Source organism: Haemaphysalis longicornis, unplaced genomic scaffold (genome assembly GCF_048455015.1).
Source record: "Haemaphysalis longicornis isolate Haplotype H1 unplaced genomic scaffold, Haemaphysalis longicornis Haplotype H1 scaffold_1, whole genome shotgun sequence".
Lineage (NCBI taxonomy): Eukaryota > Metazoa > Arthropoda > Arachnida > Ixodida > Ixodidae > Haemaphysalis > Haemaphysalis longicornis.
Genome location: NW_027526203.1, coordinates 377,401,060 through 377,428,696, shown reverse-complemented (window position 1 = coordinate 377,428,696; position 27,637 = coordinate 377,401,060). Strand labels below are relative to the sequence as shown.

Here is a 27,637-nt window from a genome sequence, read left to right as displayed (position 1 = left end):
ACTATGATTGGACTCTGCTTATCCACATCAAGTTGGTTTTTATCATTCTGAGTGCTTACCGGAGTAACTTCTTGCACAAGAAGTTATTGCAGTAAATCCCACCTTGAAAGCTTTTTTATCGTATGGCTTTACGTGTGGTTGCTCATATTTTACTAGCTGTAGCATAGCCAACCGTAACATATCCAGAGGAGTGAGCTGGGCGAGTTGGTATGTGTCATCTTAACAACAGCACGAAAAAGACTGGGACGAACGAAGCAGACAAGTCGAGTGATGATTCGCAACTAGTTTTTTGTGGAATGTGCACTAAACATAAACGCTGGCATCAGCAGAAGAAAAGAGATGGAACACATTCCACTTGAACGTACTTCCTTGCCCTTCTCCCCCCGCCCCCCTCATATGACAAACACTGGTAAAGCCTTTTACTTGACACACATGATACTTCAGCTATGGACCACTGCCGAACTGATAACAGAGTTTCATAAAGGAGGAACATCAAGTTCAATGCCGCACTTGTGTTTGGCGGCATGTACTGGTTAAGAAGGCGAACTCTGTCACAAAGTACTGGCGATGTAACACAATCGCCTCCCAGTTTTCAAATGTTACACGCTTCGATTATCTCTCGGCCTGTCTGCCTGGCACGTCTGGAAAGAAGTACACAAATGGATCCCACCGTTGGTGTGCATCGTATACACGACTACCGAGCTCTTACAGAAGGTGCTCTATGGGTCCACAATAGTACTGCATGAAACCTGCCCTGTTTCAGTGCCTTTTGTAGCAAAATGCCTTAGCAACCCATGCTGTTTCCTTGTCAGTGAATGATAAGCTTGTCATTACAGAACACTTGTGGGTACCCTGTATTTTGTTTCCTTTCAACATTACAGGTTTGCAGCATGACGGGAAGGAGTGCAGAGACGCCTATGCTGCGATTGCTGGCGTTGTGCAAACAAGGGTACAATGAACTGCCTGCAAGACTGCAAGAGGATGGCACTGCCTAAAGTTATTCTTTGTTAGAGTATAAATAAATTTCAAGGTCTGAACCCAATACCCATGTACCCTCAATAATAAAGTGTGTCCACATCTTTTGACAGCTGTGTCTGTTTACTTTTCATGCAAACCTGCAGCCACTGAATATGTAGCCATGCTGCAAGCAAAAAAGAAAACTACACTGAAAATGACTGTGACTGAAAGACGCATCCTGTTCCCATCAAGTGCAATTTTCAGTGCACTACCACTTCTAAACGTGCTGACTTCTGTTAATCATTTCAGTTTGCACCATGCTATAAATGGCTGGTGATACATGTGTTTAAGCGAAGTCCTGGGAACAAATAGAATTCTTTTATTCAATTTACAATTTCCTGTTGGCCTGAGTGGAAAAAAAAATACAAACCAACTGATTGGTTAGCAAAAAACCTGCGGTGTCCTTGGGCGTATCCAACTGAAGAATGGTGTGCCACAAATGGGAAACTTCAAACAGAATTTTTTGCTTTTGAACACTGTATAGCATTATTGACAAATGGATTAAGTGAAAGTAACTTAAAACCTTGGCAGCAAAAATACGAACCTATTTTAGGAAAGATCATCAACACATGGTCAGAAGTAGAGTTCATCGAAGAGTGCTATTTCCCAGCATCCACTATGGCATTCCCTGTAGCCATTTCTAGTTTCAGCGTGTAAAACTACCTTGGCTTTTTTATCCGAAGACGGCAATCACATTTTTGCAAACAATGGAAGATCAGTGCAGTTCATACTTGCATATGAAATGAGTGAGTATATATACTGTTCTCTTCATGCCTGACCAGAAGAAAAGTGCAATTTGCTTCACTTCAAAGTAGGGGCTTTAGTCTGAAATATCCTGATGAGTGGAAGCTGAATTGTCACACAATTATAGTTTTACTGCAGCGTCACAGGAGAGTTTAGGTTGTCGAGAAAAATTGGAAGCTCATCACTGCTGACTGAGGGCCATCTTTCAGGGAAACTTACACAAATATTATGAGCTTCGTATCGTCTAGAGTCGCACTAGTGTTTTCCTATTTTCGCTATGCTGCTGCATTCTTCAGAAATAACACTTCCCTGCAGAAACGTCTTACTGTCATTGAGAATACCCCCATGATGGTGGTTATGGCCATCCTAAAAGATTGTAAGAATTTTTAAAGGAAACTCTGCGGCGTACCATTTTCTTAGGGACTTTACAAGGCAAATTATAAATTATGCCTTCTATATCAAGCAAATGCGTACTCAGAATATGTACAGATGCTGAGTAGCCGTACTGGGAAATGTATGCAAATAAAATATAAGGCATATTTTATGACTGCAGTTTCATAGCACATTCACCATGACTGGCTTCATAGATCATGATCTCAATGTATATTTTACATCTGTGCAAAAGGAACGTAGTGCACTGATCAAAAATACTGTGTGAAGTAACACACTTAAAATCAATTCTAACTCAGTTAGAGTAACTCACTTAAAATCAACTCTACAGTTCACTTATATGTTCAAGGCAGTAAACCCCTGAGTTTATGTTCGGTTGATTGATCAGTTAATGGACTAACTGAAAGTAACTCAGCAAAAAAGTGCGAACCTATTTCAGCAAAAGCATAATGCATCATGGTCAACAGTACAGTTGTCATCCAATACTGCGATATCTCTAGCACTTTACTGTGGCATGCCTCATAGCCTGTACCTGGCTTCATCGCATAAAACTCCCTTAGTTTGATCCCAAGACTGCGGTCACATTTTCATACGCGTTACCTGATAGTGCATGTCATCATACCTGAACATGTATTCATGTATTACGTACCTCAAATAAATGGTGTCTAAATAAGTAAACCTCTAAATAAAAGCAAAATATTGCAATAACTGTAGCATTGTTTAAATGTAATCTGGTAGCTTTCGTGGCACAGAGCACCTGTATCAGTTCCCTGTGAAGAGGGAAGCAATTTATGTTATTACATGTCTTTTTTTTTTGTAACACAGGGGGTTTGGTGCCTCTCGGTTTGCCTCCCCCCTCTACACTTTTTTTACTCACATCCATAGGTGACAGTGATCGATTTGCTGTGGTGAGAGACCCAGGTGGTTCCCTAACCTAACCTAACCTAACCTAACCTAACCTAATCTAACCTAACCTAACCTAACCTGCTGCTCTATGGATCCATAGAGCAGCAGCATTTGCACATAGCTGCCCTTGTCTGTAAATTAGCAAATTGAATCGTGGTGCTTTTAATCATACTTATCTTACAAGGATTATAATATAGTCCTCCTTGCTATAAATTGTTTGCATAGTTTTTCGTATGTATAGAGAATCGCATTTTGCTGACATCAGTGGGATAAACAGGATGAGGTAACAATCAAGTACACATCCACAAAGCACACAGATTGTGCCTTAAACTGAATTAGCTTATAAAATAGCTAGCGAGAAGCATATATAGCACACTTTTTAAGTTGAAACTTCCTAATTAATCCACTCATGTTCAAACATAACGCCGAATGCAAGTTATGCATCTTTAAGCTAGCTCTTACCGTTTAGCATTTACACTTTATTTTTATCTGAGTAGAAGATTTTGGAGCTTTCTTTTTGCTGCAATTGTATTTGGTGCACTTGAGCCCCACGATGTGCATCATGGGACGAACTCTCGTATCATGATTTCAAGGAATATATACGCAACCATGCATGTACGTTGGTAACTGAGGTATGTTTTGAAATGCTGATGTTTTGCCATCTGGCCCTTTTATCACGTTTTAATAGCGGCCGGTAGTACGGCTCATCTTTCGCCCCAAAAATAGAAGAATTATGCAGAACTGGGGCTTATTTTGCTGAGGCAATCGAATAAAATACAAAGCAAACACGTGCGCGCTCCGTGCTTGTTAACGAAAAGTCGGAAATGCTGATGAAAAGTGTCGTGTCAGCTCATAGGAACCTCAAAACTTGGAAAGCGATGTGCAGAGCACGCTTGACGCTCCTTTGGGGTGGGATGTATGCAGAAACGGAAATGTTATTATTCATTTTTTTGCGTTAGGCTTAAAACACGTGTGTTTACTCAGCGCCCCCAGTACCAGAGGCGATAGTTTATTTCTTCACCTAATAGCTAGGAATGAAGGCGGTATTCTGTACACTGGTTATACCTATCGAAATTACGATGCACGGCGACCAATGAAGGTCATCAGCTTCAAAATGAGTCAAGGAAATTTAAACTGAACAAAGCAAACTCGATCATCCTGTCCAGACGCTTTTTGAATTTATAAAAAGCTTGCATTGCACACCGCTAAGACGAGGGAGGACGGGGGGAGGCTAGGTTGGTGAGTTACAGTGTCATTATTAATACATTATAAGCGTCGCGAGCGATGAGCGAGCGATAGCTTCCGATCGATGCATTCGTGCACGAAGCGAAGCCGACTTTCTGGAAATCGGTGGGAGCGGTGGTTGTTGTATGCTACCAACTGTCCCTGTTCTCGGTTCATTCGATGTCCAAACTATTTAGGAGTCACCGGCTCTCCTTTCATCTAAAAATGGCTCCGTCTGGGAGTCCAGGCACCAGGTCAAACAAGCATCTGAACGACGTGGGTCCAAATTGGAACTAGTTTTGTTTTAAATGGTCCCAGCAGATAGATTTTGCTGGGGGATAACACCTGGCCCATTAATTTTACACATATTAGCTTTAGGAATTGTCATGCTCAGACAAAGCAGCCTAACTTTTTTACCAGCATTGTTAGCATATTTACATTTTTTATTTCCCATTCATTAGAAGTAATTCCAAACACTGATGTTACAATTACGTTCCAGCCAGTTTGAGTTCAAACAGAAGGCACCGTTGCAGCACTTACACAATAGGCAATTAAACAGCATTTGCGCACCTTCATTGTACTGTTAAACTTGCTCCACTTTCGTCAGAGTTTTTTTTTTTATTGTGAATGATGCGGTTCCACAGCTGCAACCACTTGTGAAGGACCATGTCTTGGGCCATAACAATTGTATGATGAACTAGGTAGTAAAGATAAGAAATTGTAATATACAAAGGATAAAAAAAGGCAGGAAGTTAAGAAACATCTTTAGTCGGTCTGAGGTATACTACTACTACTCATTAACTTGGGGATCATAATTGAAGAGCAGGATCATGATGCTACCCTCATTTGGTGAACAGTGGTGTTTAACAATGATTTATCGTGTGATGAGTGGGATTCCCTTCTCAGCATCAAATAGGAAGAATCCGAGCCAGTTAATTGTTACATGTTGAATTCTACGACAGTCAGCCTGAAGACTCAGACAAAAGGAGAAAAAACAGAGCCGTGCACGGTGTTGCATGGTGCATATCATCCCTTCATTTCCTTGCCTTTTGTTTGTTATTCGAGGCTGACCATTGAAGAGTTGAACTGCTCCTCATGATGGACTTTGCATTTTACCCAACTCCTTGCTAGTATGATCAAGGAAGGAATTGAGGAGCAGGATCTTGCTTTTTGTGGTAGACAATGGTGCTTCGTCTTGTTCCTCACTTATGTGAAGAGTGGAATTCTCTTGATATTGCTCATCGGTAGCGTGATGAACAGAATGAGCAGAGAGATCATGACCCTTCTCTTATGAGGCACAGAGATCATTCGGTGTGGAGTGCAATACTCATGTAAAGAATGGGATGATCCCCCTTCTGATTTGGTACCAAGAGATACATGCGGATGCAGAGGCATAAATTTAACCTTTTGATAAGTACGATAGCCAGAAATGCTTCAGCATCACAAGAGAAAAGAAAAAAACAGCCTAAAGTTGTGCATGCTGCATTGAGACTAGGCATTTCAGCCTCTTCGACTGTTTCAGCTGTCGATAGCTGTGTGAGAAGACGTTTTTTTAACCGGCAAACGATTCCACGGGGGAAGTTCCAGAATCAGCTGTATTGACTTGAAAGGATGTGAAAAACAGATGGGAAGATTCCCGTCTACGTGGCCAAAACTGGATTTCCTTTCACTTCTGTACTTGTTCATCCCTATACGGTGAAAGGGAGCCAAGCAAGAAAGCCATTCATTGATGGCTTAAGGGGTGCGTGACCCTTCTCGTAGACAGCAGTCATGGACAAAGTCTCCTCACAGTTCAAGATTCAGAAAGAAAAGAAATGCACATAAAATGCATGTTCAATGACTTGAGGAAGAAAGCATCACATACTTGTGACATGAACAAAAATTAGAAGTCAATGTGCCTTCTCGTAATTCCTGTTCCCTCACTTTCACTCCTATAAAATAAAGTTTTGATTTGATAATTGAACTCAAGAAGCTCTAGTCAAAGAGCGTATATAGGTGTTTTACAACGCATATGTTGTATGTTTTATTGTCTGAGCACACCTAGAAGCAAACATCCAGCTTCAGTACTGCTTTCATGCTTGAAGGCACAGTTGACTCCCAATAATACGAAGTCCACAGGGACCACAATTCAATTGAACAAAATGCACCTGCAATGAACAGCATTGTCATTAGTCCGCAACTCGTTCTCTTTTTCATTTCGTTCAGAATCTTGACTTTTGTTGTGAAGTCGAGCTTATATGTCATGGGTTGTCGTGATAGTGCAGACTTATCGCTAAAATCAAAGCCTCAAATGTTCACCTAACTGCTCACACAGTGCTGTGAGAAACAAAGAAGGTTGAGGGCCTCACAAGAGATGTGAACATTGGCGAGAGTCTGAACTAGCCTGCTGCTTTATCAACAGTGCACTACCTTAGTTGTGATGGCACCGACATCAGTAGAGAACAATTAGGGCGCTGTTTCGACACTTGAAAATGGTTTTTTATCGAGAAATGACAGTCACCTTGATGTTTCTATTCAATATAACTTCCAATTAACTAATATAATGGGTTCTAGCTTCAAATTATCAAGCAATTTCTTCCGTTGAATTGCATGTAAAATTGCCGGAACCAGCACATTACTTCCAATTAAGTGACTTCAAGTTATTGAGAGCCTACTGTACTGTCAGTGACAAGATATGTCAGCCTGGGCGTTCTGTATCACCCAAAACTCCTTTTACTTGTTCAATAATTACAGCAGAACTGGAGCATTGTGTTTCAGTATGCATCAACATTATCTTTGTTAAAAGTACCATCCAACAGCAGGCAGTGCTCAACTGTGAATGTTCAAGAAAGCCAATTTGTGATACCGCAAAAAATTTACATTGATTTGATTGATTGAAGGGTTTAATGCACCGGCGCAACACAGGCGATGAGGCATGCCGTAGTGAAGGGCTCCGGATTAATTTTGACCACCTGGGGATTTTGAACGTGCGCCGAAATCTCGTGCACACGGGCATTTTTGCTTTTTGCCTCCATCAGAAAAGCGGCCGCAGCGGCCGGGAATCGAACCCATGACCTCGTGCTCAGCTGCGCAACGCCTTAGCCACTGCGGCGGGTAAATTTCCATTGATGCTTAGCATTCACTTCTTATCGCATTTGGACAGTGGAGCCAGTAAATGTGCCAGGTTGGCCTTTTCGGAGTGTGCAAGACAACATTAATCTGCCCTTGTTGGGGCACGGTGCCTGGCGATGTGCCAGCAGGAATGAAAACACAACACATGAAGGAGGGTGTCGACTACTCAGTGTTAAAAACTAATAACAAAAGAGAGGTGTGAGGTTATAGGGGCAGATGCAAGCATTTTGGCTAGAAATGCTCCTCTGCAGTTATTAGCATACTCAGTCATGCATCTTTGTATCTGATGGCAGGTCATTTAATGGCAAGCTTCCCAAAGACTCGTTATAACACGAAGCTTGCAAATTCTATGTCAAACAGTGCTATGAAACATTGCCAATTCTGCATTCATCACAGATGGCTAAATTAACGATTTGTGTTTAAGTCGTCAATGCAACAACCACATGCTATGAGCTTGTGTGGCATGCACTTTGCACGATCAGGTACGTGTTGCGACTGAAGTACCGCTAGGCTGTGCACCAAGATGATGGTTTAGGTTCGGTTCAATGAAAACCTCTTATTAAACAAGAAAAGAATTTAAATAAAGGGGGGGGGGGGGCTTGCCAGCTACGTTTTCGTGCTCTGTTCGGGACACCACAGGGACTAGGTGAAGTTGCAAGCCACCAACAACTGATTGCATTATTGCAGTGGGGCATCTGGTTTCATTTGATAGCTCTGCCATAATGCTAGCATGAAGTTCACACAATAACAGCATGCCTGCCGCCATCCTTCTGTGCCAGAATAAAGTGCAGCTGGTATTATTTTTCCGAGATGTTTATCCCATATAGAGCTGGCCGGGGGCCATGGGATAGAAACGGAAGCGCAATAGCTCGTTTGTTGATAAAATTAAATTAGTAAAAAAAAAAGCATTGCAGCAGCCCACAAGTCCTTGCGGGGGTGAACTGCCTCTTGACGGTCATAATTATATGTGGAACATATAAACGCCCAGTGGGGCTCATCATACCACGAAGGAAAGACCACAGATAAGCACTTGACAGATTTATTGTTCTCAAGTACACCGAACAAGCAAACACAAAAATTCATTCCGACTCTTATTATGCTAATTCTCGTGATACGCAATTATTTTTACTTGACGGACAAAAACAAAGCAGATTTTTGCTCTGTGAACGCGTCAAAAGGAGATGCCACTTTACGTAAATCAACGGCTTTTAGCTGCCTGCTACCTAGCTCGAAATTGTTGCAGATTTTCTTCAGGTCCAAATTTTGCCACGCTGGACGACGACACGGCAGAATTTTCTGTGGTCACGCCAAACAAAAGTGCCACTTTGCCTAAATCGCCAGTTTTCAGCCTGCTTTCCAGAATTTTGCTGCGCGTAATACCAGTTGCTGCGGTGATAGCCGTACTCCAGGTGGCACCTTGAAAGGGAAGGAAAGCAATAAAACAAAAACAATATTGTGTACACACAGGACAGTTTCCAGCAGCGCGGGCTGCTGTGTGGCTTAACTTGGTTTTCGGATTTTTGAGGTCCTTTGCTGGGGCTGCTCAGGGAACGCCACGTGCTATATCTTGAAAAGAAGAATTATCACCGCCACCAACTCCACGCGAGAAAAAAAAAAAAGAAAACTTCGTTCACAATGCCATGGTCAGTTTGCAGCAGCAGAGCGTGCCTTACCTTCGTTTTTAGATTTTTGCGGTTCCCTGAGGCCGCCGATGGAACGCCACGTGCTACACCTGGAAAAGAACAAAAGATCACCGCCACCAGGTCCACGCACAACGTCCATTTTTAAGCAGATCGTTGCTGCGCAGGCTTTACTTTAACTCCGTCCTTGGTTTTTAGATTCTTGCGGTCCCCTGCGGCCGCCGATGGAACGCCACGTGCTACACCTTGCAAAGAACAAGAGATCACCGCCACCAGGTCCACGCACAACGTCCATTTTTAAGCAGATCGTTGCTGCGCAGGCTTTACTTTACCTCCGTCCTAGGTTTTTGGATTCTTGCGGTCCCCTGCGGCCGCCGATGGATCGCCACGTGCTGCACCTTGAAAAGAAGAAAAGATAACGGCCACCAGCTTCACGCGCAACGTCCATTTTTTAGCAGATCGCTGCTGCGCAGGCTTTACTTTACCTCCGTCCTTGCGGCTCAGGCTCAGCGCGCGAAAACCATCACGGCGTGCCATGGGGTGGCACGTTTTGCTGCAGCTGAAAAAAAAAAAAAAAAGGCAAAACACATGAAAGCAAAACCCTTTCGACGGGAATATGTACTGCTTACCTTGAGACTGTTGTGCGTTTCCGGCAGAACCATAATTTCGTTCCGATGGGCTTTCGCGCCAAAAAAGGGGCACTGGCGAGCAGCACGTCGTGCACCTGCTGCAGCTGGAAAAAAAAAAAATAAGAAAGGGGGCAAAACCCTGTTGCCGGGAATATGTACTGCTACCTTGAGATTTCCTGCAGAACCACGATTTCGTTCCGACGGGCGATGACAAAGCAATTTTCGCGCCAAAAAAGTGGGCACCGGCGAGCAGCACGTCGTGCAACCGCCCGCCGCAAGCACCGGAGCCGAATGAATGAACCGGCAGTGCCGGCAGGCTCGGCCGGTCGGCCGCGGCCGCAGCGCGGTGGCGCCGCCGTACGGCCAGGTCGTGCACCTGCTGCAGCTGGAAAAAAAAAAAATAAGAAAGGGGGCAAAACCCTGTTGCCGGGAATATGTACTGCTACCTTGAGATTTCCTGCAGAACCACGATTTCGTTCCGACGGGCGATGACAAAGCAATTTTCGCGCCAAAAAAGTGGGCACCGGCGAGCAGCACGTCGTGCAACCGCCCGCCGCAAGCACCGGAGCCGAATGAATGAACCGGCAGTGCCGGCAGGCTCGGCCGGTCGGCCGCGGCCGCAGCGCGGTGGCGCCGCCGTACGGCCAGGGACCTTTCTGGGGACCTTTTTTGGTTCCCTAGGCACCCTGGGTCGCCTAGGGAGACGGATCGCCTTCTTGAGCGTTGATTTCTGTTAACCAATCAGCGTTTCCAGCCGTTCCTCCCCTTATACGCTACTCAAAAATGTGTCTAAACACGAATGCCGCCATGATGCCACGCTGTAGTTGCCAGATCAGTAGTTTAAGATATTGCTAACAATTTTTCTTAAAAATGAGGCACAAATTTAGGGCCCTAAACTAAAATTAGGCAACTTTTATGGCAATAACTGAGTTTCTTTACGAGTTTGTATGCTTTTTATTAGTTTTCTTGAAGTATTCATGCTTGACGAACAAAAATAAATGAAATTATAAGCAAAAAGAAGACGTCGGGCTGAGGCGCCAAATTCAGTTTCGGTATATTGTGAGGAGCGTCAGTCGTGTGGGGCTAATTTACAAAGGTTCACTCTAACACGCCTTAGTGTCTGCTGTGTCACTTCGTTGCTTGCGAAGACACGCTTGCGAAGACTGCCGGCGATACGGAATAAAGCCGCCGCCGCCTATCTTCAAGGACACCTTCTCTACATGTCCGTAGTGGCTGCTGCCGATTTGAACTCGCCGTCAGCCGGTCATATCATGTTACGCGAAACATGTCTGGGCAGATCGGCTCCTTTTAATCGTATATGATTCGTAAATTAAAAACAAACAAATGTACGAACGATTTTACCATGCCTAGCGTAAAACTAGGCTCTTGTTTACGGGTGCTGTTATACTTTCACTGAGCGGTTTTTTACTTGAGTCAGAGATAAAACAACCGCCAACTAATAATAATAATGGTAACTTTATTTGCACGATAAGGTGGTTTTCTAGAGGAGGACAAGGCGAAGCCGAAAGGTAATCCCGAATGTAGGTGCAGAAATCTCCTGTATGGGTGTGTGCGATTGGTGCATGCTCCTTCGATCGCTGAAACACGCAATCTGAAATTTTCGAGAATATATTTGATGCTTTGCATGACACATTTCTTAAATTCGGCGGATCAGCGACGTTGTTTAATTACGTATACTTGCACCTCTGCTCTCATATGGCCCATGTATATACCTATACAGAGGAGGTGGGGGAGGAGTAAACTTCGTTCATGTGAGATGGGCACCCGTGTGGTGGGGCGTTAAGAAAAATTATTCTGTCCTTCCCTGGGTGCCTTCGCCAATGAACGGAAACGGCCACTTCTGTTCACACCCAATTATCAGGGCCACCCCGCCTGCAGGCGGTTTTGCCTGAAATGCCTGCGGGTTCGGCCGGAAATGTGTCTGTCAACAGAAACCTCCTAGGAAGCATGTTGAGGTAACACACATATGCGCTTTCTTGGGTCGCGATGGGACCGTCATGTATTTTGTGCAAGGCGAAGTCGACGAAGGATATACGTCTCCCTTGAAAAGTAAATTAATTTGAGTGCACCTATAAATTGTTATTGCCGCTCATTAGTTCAATCATAGTGGTTAATTTTGAAACAGCTGCCAAACATAACTATAGCAGGTGAATCAGACTGCCTAGCATGAGACTATCAATCGCTAATATAGAGTATTCAGGCACTTAATGTGCATTGCATATGGCAGTCATTAAGAAAGCCGACAATAAATTGAACTCTCAATTTTATTATTTGCGACAGTTACATCTGCACGTATCGGTTGAGCCAGGGCCATCTGGAGACGTTCTTCAGCTGTATACACTAGATAAAAGGAAGGAATGCGATATGCGAATGCGATACGCGATAGAACGAAGGAATTCGATATGTGTAGTACAGCCTTCTCATTTATGCCAACATCAAACCGGTGGCCACAAAGGGGCCACACCAGACCTTGTAAAATTTCCACGCTTCCATTCCAGCGTGCTGACAGCAACAAGGATGATGAAGAAGTTGCATTACCGAAGCTGGGTTCCAGTAATGCTGTAGCTGATTATGAAAGTTCTGGCTAATGCTAATTCAGATTGTGGTCATCAGCATTCTTATTTTCATCAAAAATAATGGGCCATCGCAATGCCATCAGTCCGTGTATCAGAAGCAAAAATAAACACAGAAAAAGCAAGAGGGTCATATGTACAAGCAATTCTTATCCAACAAATTTTATTTCACCACCAGTAATACCACCAGAGCTCTAGGGAAGTTTGTGATGGTAAGAGCAAGGCTAAGATGACCTAATGTGCGACTTCAACGAAAGGAAGAAACTGTAGAAGAAAGCTAGGGAGGTTAACCAAGGAAAGAAGAAGAAGAACTGTCCAGCTGGCTGTGCTACATGTGGAAATGGGAACAGTAAGCTTGAAAGGAAAGGAAAGGACTGGCATAAAATAAAGGATAAAAAATTCTGGAGAAAAAAAAAACATGGTGAGGAAATGGCCAGTACAAAGACAGCACCATGGGCGAAAAAAAGATAGGCATAAAAGAAGCAGGCAAAATGACAAAATGGGCAAACGAAGGATGCTGCATGCTGGTAACACCCTTACAACACCTGTGACTGTTTTTCTCTCTTAATCACTGCAATCTGCTTCTTCAAGGCAAGAACTGATTTGGCTACTTCAGCTCCATCTTGTCTAAAACCACTGAAATATGTCTGATTTTCTGTGTACATAATGTAAATAGGGTACATAATTTCTAATTTTTTAAAATTTCTCCTGAAGTGTCTGCTCCTTCGTGGAAGCTTTCGTGACTAACTGCCTCGTAGAATTGCATTTGCTTTGTTGATTTTTTGCTCTTTTATGCTGCCTCTGCTTGTATTTGTTTATTTCGTTCTTCTCCTCTTCTCCAGTGCTTAGGTTTTTTATCATGAAATTGTTTTTTCTTCAAAAAGGTTTTTTGGCTTTTAACCCTGTCTGTTTATTGGCTTTAAACCTGCCATAGCTTTGCTGGAAATAGTTAGTTCCTCACACAATTTTCCTCTTTCTTTATTCTGGGAGAGGGGGCATGAAATTTTAAAAGGTAAAGAGCCCTGCAGCAACTAATGAACACTTGCACTACTTTCTTTGTAGATGGAAGTACTGAAAGCTATAGTTCCACAAACCCAGAATGGAAATGCGCGTTCTACATGATATCTTCTAGTCTCTGGTTTGCTTTTGTCGAGATTTTGTTTAAGCTGCTATTAAATAGAATTATTGTGACCTAATGTAACCTGACAACATTAATCATGTAGCTTGTGTGACGTCCCCAAGCATACAATCAATGACAAATCCTCTAAGCATACCTAGAAAAACGGAAAATCTCTTGAGAGAGTTTCAGTAATATTAGGCTTGGGTATTTCACGGTTATTGAATCTAAGCTAATGCAAGGGCCACTACTTAAAAGCATTTCAACTGGAGAAAAAAGTTGACACACGTGCTGCAGGGGCCTCGTAGACAGGCACAGGAACAGGCACATAAAGCATGTTTGTTTAGCATAAAGTGCAGTCACAAATACGATTTCCATTTACATGCATTTCTTGGAAGCGTTGTCCAGTTCAAACTTCCATTCGCTAGAAAAGCAAGTAGTTGTAAAGAGCACCTCAATAGATTGCGAAAACAATCAGCTGACGCATACAGGGGAGGGGGGGGGGGGGGGAGGCGTGTGAAACATGTTAAAATAGCGCTGTACAGACGGGACAACAAAGAAAATACTACACAGGACTAGCGCTGCATATCAACTGAACTCTTTTAGCAGACACAAAATGATATATACAGAAACAGCACATGCGCGGATGCAGGGGAAGCCACCAGGAAAAAGATCAGGGGAAAAAAAGCAATCAGGGGGAAGTGATTTCTTTTTAAAGGAAGCAGGAAAATAAATAGACTGGGGATATTATTAAGCTCTCATGGGAGCTCACCTGCATTTAACACAGTCCGCAAGAGGGAATAGTTGGGGAAATAGGATAGGAGAAAGAAAAGTAAAGATTAGAAAGGTGAGGAAAGAGTAGAGAAGAGTAGTTCCACTGTGGTCGATTCCGTCGCACACAACACACCACAAACACTGTTGGCTGGCGTAATGCTGCGTCCGGGAGACGAGAAACGTCGAAGGGAACAGTGAAGCGCGGAGGCGAGCATGGTGCGACGAAGAGCGAAGTCTGCGGCGGTCCCGACCGCTTTGGAGACGGGTACTGGGAAGGGGGGGGGCGGGAGCTGGCACTCGACCACCCACACCAGCAGAGCGAAAGCCAGGCGACGTCCAGCGGCCCGCGCTTGCAACGGGCCGCCGAAATGAAGCCCCTCCGAAGCACAGGAGCACGAAAAAACACGTCCGCTCAACTCCGAAGCGACGACCGAACTTCCCTGACGCACCCGCAAAAGCTACCTCTCCGAGTGTACGAAGTACCCGCTAATCTAGGCGCTACCCTTCTCAGTTGCGGAGAATGCAAAACTGCATCTAACGCGGCAGCATGGCACAAAAGTTCGCTACCTACCACAGGAAAAACTTCACACAACGTTTCTGCACAGAAAAGTTTTCACGGCGCACTCACGGCGACGGTGGCTGCCATGATGAAATGCGTTGGTTACTAGGTGAATACCGACTACTGCCGCCAACTCTAGTAGGCAAAAAGGCAGCGGGCAACGCTGTGAGGGTGGCATCATGTCAGCGCCCGGGTGTAGCACGGTTTCAATGCACGGGCTGGCCGGGCAGCTTTTGCTCTAGAGTCAGTAGTATTAACTCTATGCTCCGAGCCAACAGTTCTTTCGTGGCGTGCGGGACAACAAACTCCCAACGCGGTGGAGGCGGCGGTGGAGGGAGGGGGTTTCATCCACGGAGCACACTGTAGATGGCGCGGCGAATTTACCCAGCGTTCCCCGCGCGAAAGTGACTGCTCGCCGGCTGTCGCCGGCGGCGACGTCAGCGACGTCGGCAGTACGGCACGGCTTTGTCATCTGCTTTAGCGACGGTTGTTTTTGGGCCTGTTTTGGCGCAGCTTCGCGTCTACTGCGCGCTGCCTTTGCATGGCTTGATTAATTGTTCGACAGCACCACCAGGGTAACCCACACCCGACAGGATTAAGTGATTAAGTGGCCGTACGGCAAACATACTTTAAGGATTGGTTTGCAGGGCGGGAACCGCATACGGACATCTGGCCGCTAGAGAAACGCTACCTTTGGCGCACAGCTTGCCCCGAATGGGACTCCGTTTTCTAATGAATACCTACTCGGTTGTGTTTTAAGAGGTATTACAAAAAGAAAAAGAAGCACCTGGTTCTGATAAATAGCGATTGTAAAAGTTCCCTCAGCTTTCTCGCAATTTGCAAACTTACTAAAGTAACTAGTTTAAATAGGTATAAATGGGAATCACTAAGCTCACACGCCGAATTGTTTCGGTGTCTGCGCTTGTGTCGCGCGGTGGTGTAGCCACAAGCTAGCACATCAGGATGGCAGGTTCCGCTGTCTCACCCTCCGAAAGACGCTCCTCTCCGTTTTGTTTCTCCCCCCCTCACGGCCAAGCTACAGCGGCGGGCGGCGGCGTCCGCCGCTCTAGCCCGGCCGTGGCCGACGATGCTGTTGCGTTCGGGACGCCGTCCCCGCCCCCGCGAATTCAAAGTAATGGCTGGCAAAATCTCTGGTTTCACTCTTTGTAGAGCCACGTGTGTGAATTCAAGTGACATCTCATGGGCAATGGCTCTGGGTGTCGTGTAAAGCTTTGCTTTCCAACCACCTTCCAGCTTGAATTGGAGCCAATTTTTGGGGGGGTTGGCTTTCAGTTCTTGACGAAGAGCCAATCAGAATAGGTCCTAGGAAAAATGGCGACGCCCCGATTAACTCGAGCTGAGGTCAAAATAGTGGTAGCTTTCGGTAACCTGATGTGCAGAAAGCAAAAAAATCAGTAGATTTTGCACTCTTATCACTAAACCAGCAGAAATTGAACAACATCAGCAGATCTACTGATAAATCAGTAGCAGTGGCAGCACTGGTGCAGTGGACTGAGTGGAGTACCGCGGAGGAGCATTCCGTTTTTACTTGGCATGGCTCGCTGACAAGCTCAAAAATTGACTGTGACTACAAAAACCATAATTATTGATCTTGAAAGACTATTTAAGGAATTTTAACCAACACAAAAATATCGCTAATAAAAGGCTTCTTTGCCGGGAATTTTAAAAGCTTCATGAAGCCTGAACAAGGAATGATGCCTTTTTTGTTGACTGTCATCAGGGGTCATGAGAAGGCACGTTGCAAGCCAGGCGGCCGGGCCAACTAAGAAAAAAAAAAAATCCGTTCGAAAGAAATAGTACTAGTTCTATGCCTGACCCACCTGCACCACGTAAAACAGTTTGTGCAGTGCTGCTATGGCAACGCTTCGCTGCTTCGCCTGCTCGCAGCGCCTGGACCACATGAACTACTCCGTTCGATACACCGGCGGCGCCGGCGGTGCAGGTGCAGAATAAAGTGCAGTTCAGGTTCCGTTGCATGTTCATGCAGGATGATTGCGGAACCGACACTGAACTGCCGTGAACTGGTTCAAGAGGTGCAGGTTGAATCGAACGGCTGGCTGAATCAAACCTACAGCACCGTATACTACCGCGGAATGTCTCCTCGATTTACCAGTCCGGAAAAAAACGGAGCTACTCGGGAGCAGTTCTGTGCAGTCTAAAATGACAAATTGAAGAGACCAGGGCCAAGCTAGCCTCCTTGTCTGCCTGACAGGGCAGTCAAGAAGGCTAGCTTGGGCCCAGCCTCCACCTGCCCTTCATCGTAGGAATTAACCAACTATTCAACAGGCATGGTGTCGCATCAATTCATCTTGTTCACTTTGCATGCGTAACATTTCTATGTGAACCCAACAAGAAAATAAGTCTGTCCGTCTCTTAACGTTTGGTGGGTCACGTTTCTGCCACCTAAGAAATATATGTTAAAGGCCCAGGATAGAGAAGCAAACAAAGTGCAAGTGTTTGTCTACTTATCTTCTTTTCCGTCTTGTCCGTCCTCTCATAAAGCTACCGCATTCACACGATTGTAGGTCAACTCAAATGTAGCATTGCATGTCAAAAAAAATAAAGCACAGAACACGCGAGCGCATTCCAGTAAGCCCAGTAAGACCATGCGCCAAGTAAGAGCGAAAAAAAAAAAAAAACAGTATTGAGAACAAGCATTCCGAATAACTACAATACGCAACAGGTAGAGTCAGAAAGCAAACGCACAGTTTCAACAACGCCGTTGTGTCCCCGATTACTCGTTTGGCTAGTCATCACCAGTGGTACAAATTTCAGTTTTGATTGTAGGTCGAGCACCCCAACTTCGAATTTTCAAATTTGAAGAAATAGGTCGGCCTACAATCATGTAAATATGGTACTCAACTGATCATGATGGCTAGCTCTTACAGTCCTAAAGCTCCCAACGACTTCTTTAGAACATGTCCAGTGGGTCAGGGGCAACCCTCAACTATTAAACAAAATCACAGACAGCTTCGGCCTAAACTTAAACTGGTCTCTATAAAGTAGTACGATGGCGGATCGTCGCCCCTTAACACCCTTTGCGTCACCCAGATGACCTGCTTCGAGTGTATACTCGCCAATCAACCAAATGTTTGTGTGGTGCGCATACAAGTGTAGCCTGCCCTTTTGCGCAAAACACACCCTAGTAGCACAGAATGTTGCCCGAACATTTCCACAACGTTTCCCCTTAACGTTGCCAAAACGTGGCTAATGTCCGCTTTTTTTAACGTTAGTGCAATGTTTCCCAGAAACATTGCGTCAACATGATATTAGCATTGCTCCAACATGGGGGCAACGTTTTAAGGGTGTTGTTTTAATGTTTGGATAACGTTGTTTCTGACGTTCGTCAACGTTGCTACACTCTTGGAGCAACCTTCCAGCCACGTGCGGGACACATTTGAACAACGTTATGAGACGTTTTCTGATGACATTGCAGCAACTTTTCAGCTACATTTTCGCAACGTGCATACCACATTTAAGCATATCCCTGTACCATTCGGACGTTGTGATAACATTGCTACAATCTTGCAGCAACTTTAGATCCACACTTTTAACATGAAGTTAGCATACAAAGAACGTTGCTGCAACGTTCAAGCAATGTTTTTATGAAGTTGCAATAACATTCCTACAATTTTGCGGTAACTTTCCAGCTATATTTTTCCAACGTGCGGGTAACATTTAGAAAACGTCGCTATCATGTTCAAGCGATGCTTCCTACAACGTTACCGCGACTTTACAGATACGTTTTTTCCCCACGAGGGCCACATCCGCGCACTGTTGATATGACGTTCAAGCAATGTTTCTCTTACGAAGCGATGATATTGCAGCAATGTACAGGTAACTTACAGTTACATGTATCTAATATACATGCAACAATAACTAGATGAAAATATTATAAGTTAACTTTTTCCTAGACAGACGATTGTTGACTGCATGATAAGCGAGCACTTCAAACCTCGTCCTCATAAACTCCTGAAAGGTATAAACTGGCATTTTAGACTGCATGTTCATACATTTGATCCCTACACTGACCAACACACACAATTAAGGCAGTCCGGCAAAATAACAAACTAAGAAATGGCGGAATTTTAAAGCAAGGAACATGCCAGCTAGCGTAAATAACAACACTGACACTCTTTAAGATGAAAGAACATGTGCGTTTTATTTTACCATTAACAATCGATCCGAATACGTATTGTGTTAAAGCAATTGAATTTCGCAAGTACGCTGTTTCAGCCGTTGTCTTCGTTTTTCTCCTCCTGGGCTTGCTTGTTCTTCTGCCTTGACAAGTCAGTTTGATGACATACTTGACGGCCATGAACCCAGTAACATGGGGCTGTTACTGCCACGCTTCTGCGAAATGAAAAAAAGCTGTAGTTTAGGAGAAGTTGCAAAGTTGTTACAGCATAGACAATGTCTCACCTCTCAGAACACCAGGACTTTTGGCATACAATATGGCCTCATCAATTTTCTTGTACTTCAAATGAGGTTTGACCGCCATTCCTGGAAAACAAACAAAATGGCATTGCTCTAACACACAGGGTGCTCAGAAGCTCACCTGCAGTTTGGATGACGCTTGCTGCCAGATGAGCTTATTCGTGTGTCAATGTTGTGGTGCTGGTAAATCATAAGGTATTTCTGAAACAAAACAGAGTGTATAGAAGTGGTTCAGAAAACTGAAGTGAAGCAAATTTTAGCTAATAGAGAAAACCTTACCTTTAGGAAGGAATATTATAGCAAAACAGGCCTCTTCACTTTTCACTTTGTCTTGCTTGTTTAACTTTTTCTAATGCCCGTGCCAACTTTATGACGCACATCGCTTGAGTTGGTTTCTCAAGCATCCCTGGAAAACAGAAAAGGACAAAATACTGAATTATATAAAATACCTTACAGCTTTCTTTCCAGGCCATTGAGTAATTAAGTGAAAAGTCTTCGATCAGACAGCTTGCCAGAGAATTTTCAATTAACAAGAGAAGCAGACCAACTGATGACGACGTGGTACGTCGGCAATCATTGAAAGAGGACGATAATTACCTCAATGGCCATAAACATAAAAACGCAACGAACAAAAATTAGTAAACAGGCAAATGTAAAGAAGGGAAACATTACATGCACAACTAGATGAAATTACAACCGTGTATTTTCTTGGTTGCCTAATTTTACCTTTTGCTCTCGAAAAATGTGCTAAAAACTGGCTTGAGCTGTTTTATTTTCTTATTTTTATTTATTTTTGATCATTTTATTTATTTTTATTTGTCATTTATTTTCTTTATAGTTATAAGCATCCGACGTAGACCAGCCTTTCACATGGAAAATATGTGAATACTACAAAGACGTCAGGCGTTGTTTTACATCGTAAGATGGTTCGCATAAGCAGCTGATAACATATGGCTTAACTGCAACGCTATTACAGCATGCCGCCGAAACTCGCGTGAAATTAAACATAACAAAGTTATATTTATTAGTTGTATTTTTCGCGTTCGTGAGCAGCTGCGGCGAGAAGTAAATTAAAAGCCAATCGTACATATCAAGGTTCTTGCAAAACATATATACACTCGATTTCAGCATCATAACAAAAAATCTACTACTGAGCGCCCACCTGATTTCTCATTATACTCTTTCCATAAAATTTAAGTGAATACGTGTTCCCCTTTTACAACCGTACGCATTCACAAAAGCAAGGATATGCTTAGAAGTTAGAAACGGGAGGGCAATCTTGTTCCCGCTCTTTTACGAAGTAAACTGCATTCGAAAGAACGAGGCGAGCTCAGAAAATCGAGCGCTTACCTTCACTGGTCGGTTGCTATGAACTTGCCGGCCCGCAAATATTCGCCGTAACATGCGGCCACACAACAATATTTCGTATGACATGGTTCCTTCTCCATTCCGTTTGATTGTCACTATGGCTGCTCCTTTCTGAAAAAAGCGCGCGCATTTCGTCTACTCTTCCCAACCCACCGCCGGCTGCCAGTGGCAAAGGAGCATGAGGGGAGGACCCCTCTGCGAGGGGCGCGCACGTGTGCGCGTATGAGAGGAGGGTAGGACGCTGGCCAAGGACGAAAGCCTATTCTTTCAGTCTTTTTTTTTTTTTTTCGGCCATCCCCCACTTCGCGCTCGGCTGCTGAAACTTCCTTCGCGACACACAGAAGGGACGGGACGGGACGGAGCGTCGACGAAAACAAAAAATAAGGCATGCAGGAAGAAAGGAATGCGCGAGACAGCGTGCCTGATTCCCAGCTGAAGTCTCGGAAAAAGGCGGGGTTCCGAGAACGCCTGGTGCCCTGCTGTATTTCGTTTCGCGCCAAGCAGAACGCGACAAGTGTTCGATGCATTGGAACCTCTTACGAATAAAAATTACACCAGGAAAAATCTGAAGATAGTGTGTGCAATGCTATTGGAAGGGAACAAGAGCAAAAATGTTCAGGTTACTTGGAAGGTTCGTTTGTATAATGAGAAAAGATCCTTGAAATAGGCCAATGAGCTTTCGTACAGGCAGTATCTCCTGGAAAATGGGTGTCACACCAGGGTTAGGTCTTTGTTTTGTTTTATTGTTTCATATATGTTACAATATCATGGTGCTCTGACTTTGGCGCTCGAGGTAGGTGAAATGTCTATGGGGAAGTTGAAATATAAAACAGCCCACTTCATGTTGTCTATTTCAAACAAAGGTGCAAGGTGTGGACTAGTTGGAACGTTCGCTGATCAGAGGGGCTATAACAGTGACTAAATGTCACAAGAAGGGGGCAATTTAAAGTACATGAACTTTGGGCTTTAATCTATTTCATAAATCAACCGTAATTACTGCGGCAATGTATATATGAAGGGAAAACACACATGTAATTAGCTGGCGACATGTATACGGCTCGCACACCCATATGATGCACAGAAATTTATATAGCTTGCATATAAAATTTCTCCAGTAAATTAATTTTTTCGAGCAATTATGAGGATCCAGCAACAAGGCAATGTTTGAGCCTTCTATCTAGATTATTTTTGTTTAAGGATATACAGGCGGCAACATAAAACAACCCGGCCATGCATGCTTTAAAGGGGCCATAAATAGGCTTCCGAAGGTCGCCATTGTAATCGCGCAATCGCTAGAATACCCATTCACGGCAACATTTACCAAATATTACACCTATTACACCTAACGAATAAAAACATGAAGCAAAAATTTGGTGTCAGTACTCCTTTAAGAGAGAAAGTTAACAGTGCGAGTCGCTTGTGAAAACTTAGCAAAATGGAACTGGAAATTTTCCTTGTCGATGCACGATTACCTTTTTATAATGCAACCGTTTACTACCAAAGGAAGGCGCGCAATGTTTTAACAATAGGAAAGGAAAGTTGGGCAGTCATTTCTGGATGCTGTTTTCAGGCAGTTATGAAAGAAATGTGCGCGAACTTCTTAAAGATACGGCCAACACGTCGAATGAAAAACACGGCGTATACCCGATCACTTTGTCTTTCCATATGGTGCACGTTTCCCAAAAGAACACATCTCCATTGTAAAGAGGCCGCGTTAAATTTCGGTATGATGTCATAGTGAAGTGAGCGGCTATGGAACGTAAAGGAAGCCAAGTCGGAGTAGATACCATTTGACGATGGAATAAAAAGCTATTTTCTTGTTGAAATTCCAGTTTGTTTATTTATTCAGCAAATAATGATTGCAAAATAACACACGGCAATGAAACCCAAGTTCTCATTCGTGCCTCACGACGTCGAAATGCTGCGCCGTCCGTTTCACGCGCGCGTTGGGTTAATTAGCAGGCGCTGTGCATTTGGTCAGTTTCCTGGATATATGCGGCATGCACATGGACAAAAACGCACCCGAGTGGCATTTGTAAAAGACTCACGAAAACAGCCCGATAGTTGGCCATACGTGTCAACGCGCAGTTGAGGGTGAAAGCTGCGCGGCTTTATCGGTGCTCAGCAGCTGTGTTTTGCTCTTTAAGTTTAATGATGTGTTAAAATCGCCCTAAAATATCTGATTTGACTGATTATGAGGTTTCATGCGCCGACGCTACACAGGCGATGAGGCGCACCGTAGTAGAGGGCTCCGGATTAATTTTGACTACCTGGGGATCTAATTAACGTGCACCGAAATCCCGAACACACGGGCATTTCCGCTTCTCGCCTCCACACACACACACACACACACACACACACACACACACACACACACACACACACACACACACACAAAGCGGCTGCCGCGGCCTGCAATCGAGCCCGCGTCCTCGGGCTCAATCCTTGGACTCAGCGCTAGCACAACAGCCACTGTGGTGGGTTTCTAGAATAACTAAATCACACTATAAGATGAGACAATCGGTATACCAATTGCATGAGCGACACGGCCTGCAGGGGCTGGTGCGAACCGTTGAGCGCACGGATGTTCCAATAAGAGCGCATTCGCAAAATGGAAAAGTTGGTTTCGTACATCAGTGAAATTCTGCTTAAAACACGTCATTATTTGGGGGTCATTTACACGGATTTAAGTTTATTAAACTGCAGGTATTGATTTTTCAGAGCGTGACTGTCGTGCCTAATTGATTGGCTTTTTACTAGGTGTGGCACAGCGACGCTTCATTGCACACGTTCACAAATTTCGCGGGGACTGGACTTCACGGAAACGCGTCCATAGCCAACAAAAGCGGCCGCTTAGAGTTATTGTAAGTCCAATCTGTCCTCAAGAAACTCATGTGTCAGATGCACGCCGCCAAGAAATTTTTGCGTGTATACGTCGTATGCGTATATACCTTTAGGAAAAGTGAATGAAAAAAAACGGGTATAGAAATAAGGTGCTTCGTTGTTGAGTCATATCTTCAAATTATTGTGGGCACCTCACCGTAAAAAAAGTAAAAATTTGTTCAACTCCATAAGAAAAGTGCGACTAGCACGACGAGTATAGAAAAGTCATGATTGCTTTTGAAAGTGACTGTTTTTCAGCGATATTACGAAGGCTGAAGTTCAAATGGGACATATAAATGGAGCAGGGATAAGCAACAAGTAGGGGGCGAGGGGGAACACAAACTTCTTGTTATTGCATGTTTACTGATGAAAACAAATAACGCGCTGCAAAGATTGGCTTAAACTGAGCTTGCTATTCCGTAAAACTAAGAGGAAACATGTAGAATACAGATACAGTAATCCCTCGTTATAGCGAAGTCAGCAAGACGGCGAAAAATTTCGTTATAAGCGGTATATTGATATAAGCAACCACTCGAGAAAAGCTAAACCAGTTTAGCTTATTATACGCCACAGCTGCGAGGAATCAAACCATAATGTATTCACTGAAGCAAAACGTTATTCAGAGTAAGCTGTGGTGGCTGTTTCATGTTCTTGCCGGGCGAGAGCAACCCCTGCTACAATTTGACCATTTGACCAAGCAATGCAGGAGGCTATGGTCGCCGCCCACAAAAATTGGCAGCGGCAGTGCCCCTTTTATAGGGGGGCGTGCGGGCGTCACGAAACGCTATACGAGAGTTTTGCGCTGAAAAGCGCCGCAGATGCCGTGGCTCGAGACGGAGGTTGTTTGTTGAGCTCAAAAAATAAATAAATAGTAATAATAAAAAGATTAACCGCTCATTGGGCGTACAAAGCACAATCATGAAAACTGATCGGTTTCGCATTAGGGGCATTGCATGATCACTGGGAATTGTTTTCCCGAGTTGTGCAGCCGTGAAGTTTGCAACACAAGAGTTCTTCGGCGCCTCGTTGTCGGCGACACTGCCAATTCTACGGCTCGATTGCCAGTGTTCGCGCACCGTCGTGTCCACGCCCTTGACCAATGTGTTGCGACGAAGTTCAATGACCCTACCACGCATTTGGACCGTTTGCCCAAAATGGGGATCACCCGAATCGAGCATGACCGGCTCGAGAAAACCGCCGGCGAAGTACCAGCTTGTGTTGACCTGCCATGTTGACAGCCTGACTCGCCACTGGGTCACCGCGGCACGGCGACGCCTCCGCTCGCCACTTAATTCGCTCTAAGCGGGTCAAGCTCTTCTGGCGCTTCGAGTAATGCGGCCTAAAATGCATCCGTTTGGGTTGGGACCAGAATAAATTTCGAATGAAGCGATATTTCGAATAAAGCGATTTCGTTATAACGAGTGACTACTGTATTTGTATTTATTGGACGTAGTTTTTCGATGATTATAATAATTACGCCTGCGTGACTAATAATAGAAGTTCGATTTCTTACGCGTGGAGGAAATCGCCGCGGGCCCATGTGCAACACAAAGAAATGCCACTGCCAACACGATCATTGCGGGGGAATTTGCGGATGACGCGAGCTCACGCACGACACTGATAACTTAGTGAGGCTAGAAAGTATTGGATGATCGGGAATCTGCCTGCCTGACCTGTTAAAATTCTGTTCTCCAACTTAAACGAAGCCTGTTAGTGTATTTTTTTAGCTTTACAAAATGATACAGCAATAAATGAGTGTTTTTGTAAGTTTTTCCTGAACAAAAAATATTTTGTTCGCGCTCAACCTTCAATCGAAGGTGCCTTATTTGTGGTATATTTTCATTAACACCAAGAACGGCGATGAGATTTACCCGCTTACTAAAAAAATGAAATAAAAACGAATTTCATTCATGGAACAGCCGGCGGCCATCTTTAATAAAATGACCGTCTTAGAACGGTGCAGCACCTGGCTTGCAACGCACGATGCGCGGAATGGCGGTATTATTTTATTCGAGGCTGCATCCACTCTAAGATAATATTGTGTGATCATCCAACAAATGAGGGACTAAAATAAACGGATCTGCCGCCGAGTTTGGCTACGCCATCCGTCGGACCGGCACCACGCGTTTCTTTCGTTTTGAGAAACGTTCAAACGTTCACGGCTCCTTTAAGATTTCATGGGGGAATCTACACGCTCAGCGTGACACTTCTCCAGATGCATTTCTGCAGTTTTTCGAGAGCTGTGTTTCTAAATGATCACACATCGATGTAGGGTTTTTGCGGTCTGCCTCTGAACCCAGCAAACCACGAAAGTCCATAGGATATCCACAAAAATATGGTCACAATATCCAGTCATTTCAGGACATTCATGTGATGTCCATACAATATGTTTCACCCAAGATCATATGCTTTTGGACATCCATGCGATATCACTGCAAGTGTGTTATAACATCATTACGCGATATCACTAGGACGTCCACAAATTTACATTTTTCCTTACACTGAGAATTCGCATTCATAGCGTGGTGTACATATATAGGGGCCCCAGCCACACAAAGTGTGTCTTAGTTCAAATCTCCCCTCATCCCCGTCTTTCCAGCTCCAAAATATTTTCTGGCCTGTTTGTAACTCATATTTTAAATGAAGAGCGGGTAGTTATTTGATTTGGAATTTGAGCGAAATCTGGTTTGCCTTTATGTTTGATTTGCGAATTGGATTCTATATTTTAGGCTGCTTGATTTATGTGGATGAAGAACAAGTGGGACTGTTGATTTTCTCATTCAGTTGTAGGTGAGCACTGGTACGGAGGCTGCAGTACGGAGCCAGTTACGGAGCCTGCTGAGTAGGCAGGATTCTTGTCACCCAAATTTGATGCTTGGGATGCGAGCGGGTGCATTGCATGATGCAACCCACGCGTATGGGTATTGCTTGTTTGGTTCTTGCGCGATGGAGTGGCGGGCCTCGTCCAGTCTTGTAACGTCGGGGGAGATGAGGGTGACGGCCGAGTAATTTTGCAGCGTTTTACTGCATCGTGAATAGCCTCGTGGCGTAAGCGGTCGAAGGCTTTGCGAATGTTCAAAAGGACGACAAAGGCCACGGTTTTTGGTAGCCTTCGCGTTTTCTAGTGCAGAGACAAGGTCGGCAATTGAATCCAATGGCACTGCGCTGGCGAGGAAAACCCGTCTGCGGCCCAGGGTTCAAGTTGCAGATTCGTGCATACTTGTAATTCGAGGCGTGCGAGCGCCATGGATTCGAGAATTTTGGAGCCAACGCTCGTGAATGAAATAGGACGAAAAGAGGAGAAAAGTTTGGGAGATTTGTTCTTTTTTAGGATGGGAGGGACAAGTTGGAGGCCAAATTGAGCAGGGAGGGTGCCGGAAGACAAGTGGAAGTTGCAAAGTCAAGAAGGCGCGAGTGCTGCCTCTCGGCTACGGGCGCACTTTTCCTTTTTGCATTTTGAATGACCCGCACCAGCTCGGCCGCCATGAAAGGAGCTTGAAAAGACGTGCTCAGGGCGAAGAAGGGAGCCGGCGCGGGGGCGTCAGATTCTTCGTTTTGGGCTGCGGCAGGGTTTGCGCGAGAAGAGAAAGCTCGGCCACGTTTTTTCCCCTTGCGATGGAGCGGGCGAGGAGGGAGGGGGGAGGTTGTATGTCGGGGCAGGTCGGGGTCGCGGAGATGGCGCGAAGCAAGTGCCGTGCAAGGAGGAAAGAATACTTTTCTTTCCTGCATGGGTGAGGCCCTCGTCCTGCAGTAGACAGGCTGACGATGGGGATTTCATTTATGTGCGTGCGTGTGCGTGTAAGTGCCGTATTATATGCAGCTAAAGTACAGTAATTAAAGTACACGAGGCGATGGTACAGTGAACCAACATTTTCTAAACCAACCTAATCTAAAAACGTTGCAGTGAACTGTGGCTAAGACGTCCATTGGGCATAACCATTTGAACTTTTATAGGCGACGTAATTTCTCCAAAACATGGGTTAGTGTGGTGTTTCACATAATAAATAAATGGAAAGCTGCTATACATTCATCATTCCTCAATATTGCGGTAACCTAGATAAACATGTACACAGACAATGTTAATTTGAAGGTTTTCGTGAGCATTGCTAAATATGTAGAAACTGTACGTACGCGTTGATCACTTTTAACCACACTCCCGAAATTAACGTATCCTGTAACTATATCGCAAACATTCAAGTGTGCTGTACGGGATCATTTGAATT

General features: G+C 44.5%; 1 long non-coding RNA gene across 3 annotated transcripts; it reads right to left on the bottom strand.

Annotated features, from left to right (window-relative positions):
- Positions 1-18,862: 18,862 nt before the first annotated feature.
- Positions 18,863-21,123, bottom strand: LOC144155135 (uncharacterized). 3 transcript variants are annotated; one of them, XR_013319513.1, is made up of 5 exons: positions 20,514-21,123; positions 19,443-19,569; positions 19,285-19,364; positions 19,149-19,229; positions 18,863-19,079 (listed from the first exon to the last, which is right to left on the bottom strand). It is a non-coding gene; the product is annotated as an uncharacterized LOC144155135 (long non-coding RNA). The 3 variants fall into 3 exon arrangements; XR_013319514.1 differs by lacking the exon at positions 19,149-19,229 and having other exon boundaries at positions 20,514-21,100; XR_013319512.1 differs by lacking the exon at positions 18,863-19,079 and having other exon boundaries at positions 19,225-19,364; positions 20,514-21,079.
- Positions 21,124-27,637: the final 6,514 nt, after the last annotated feature.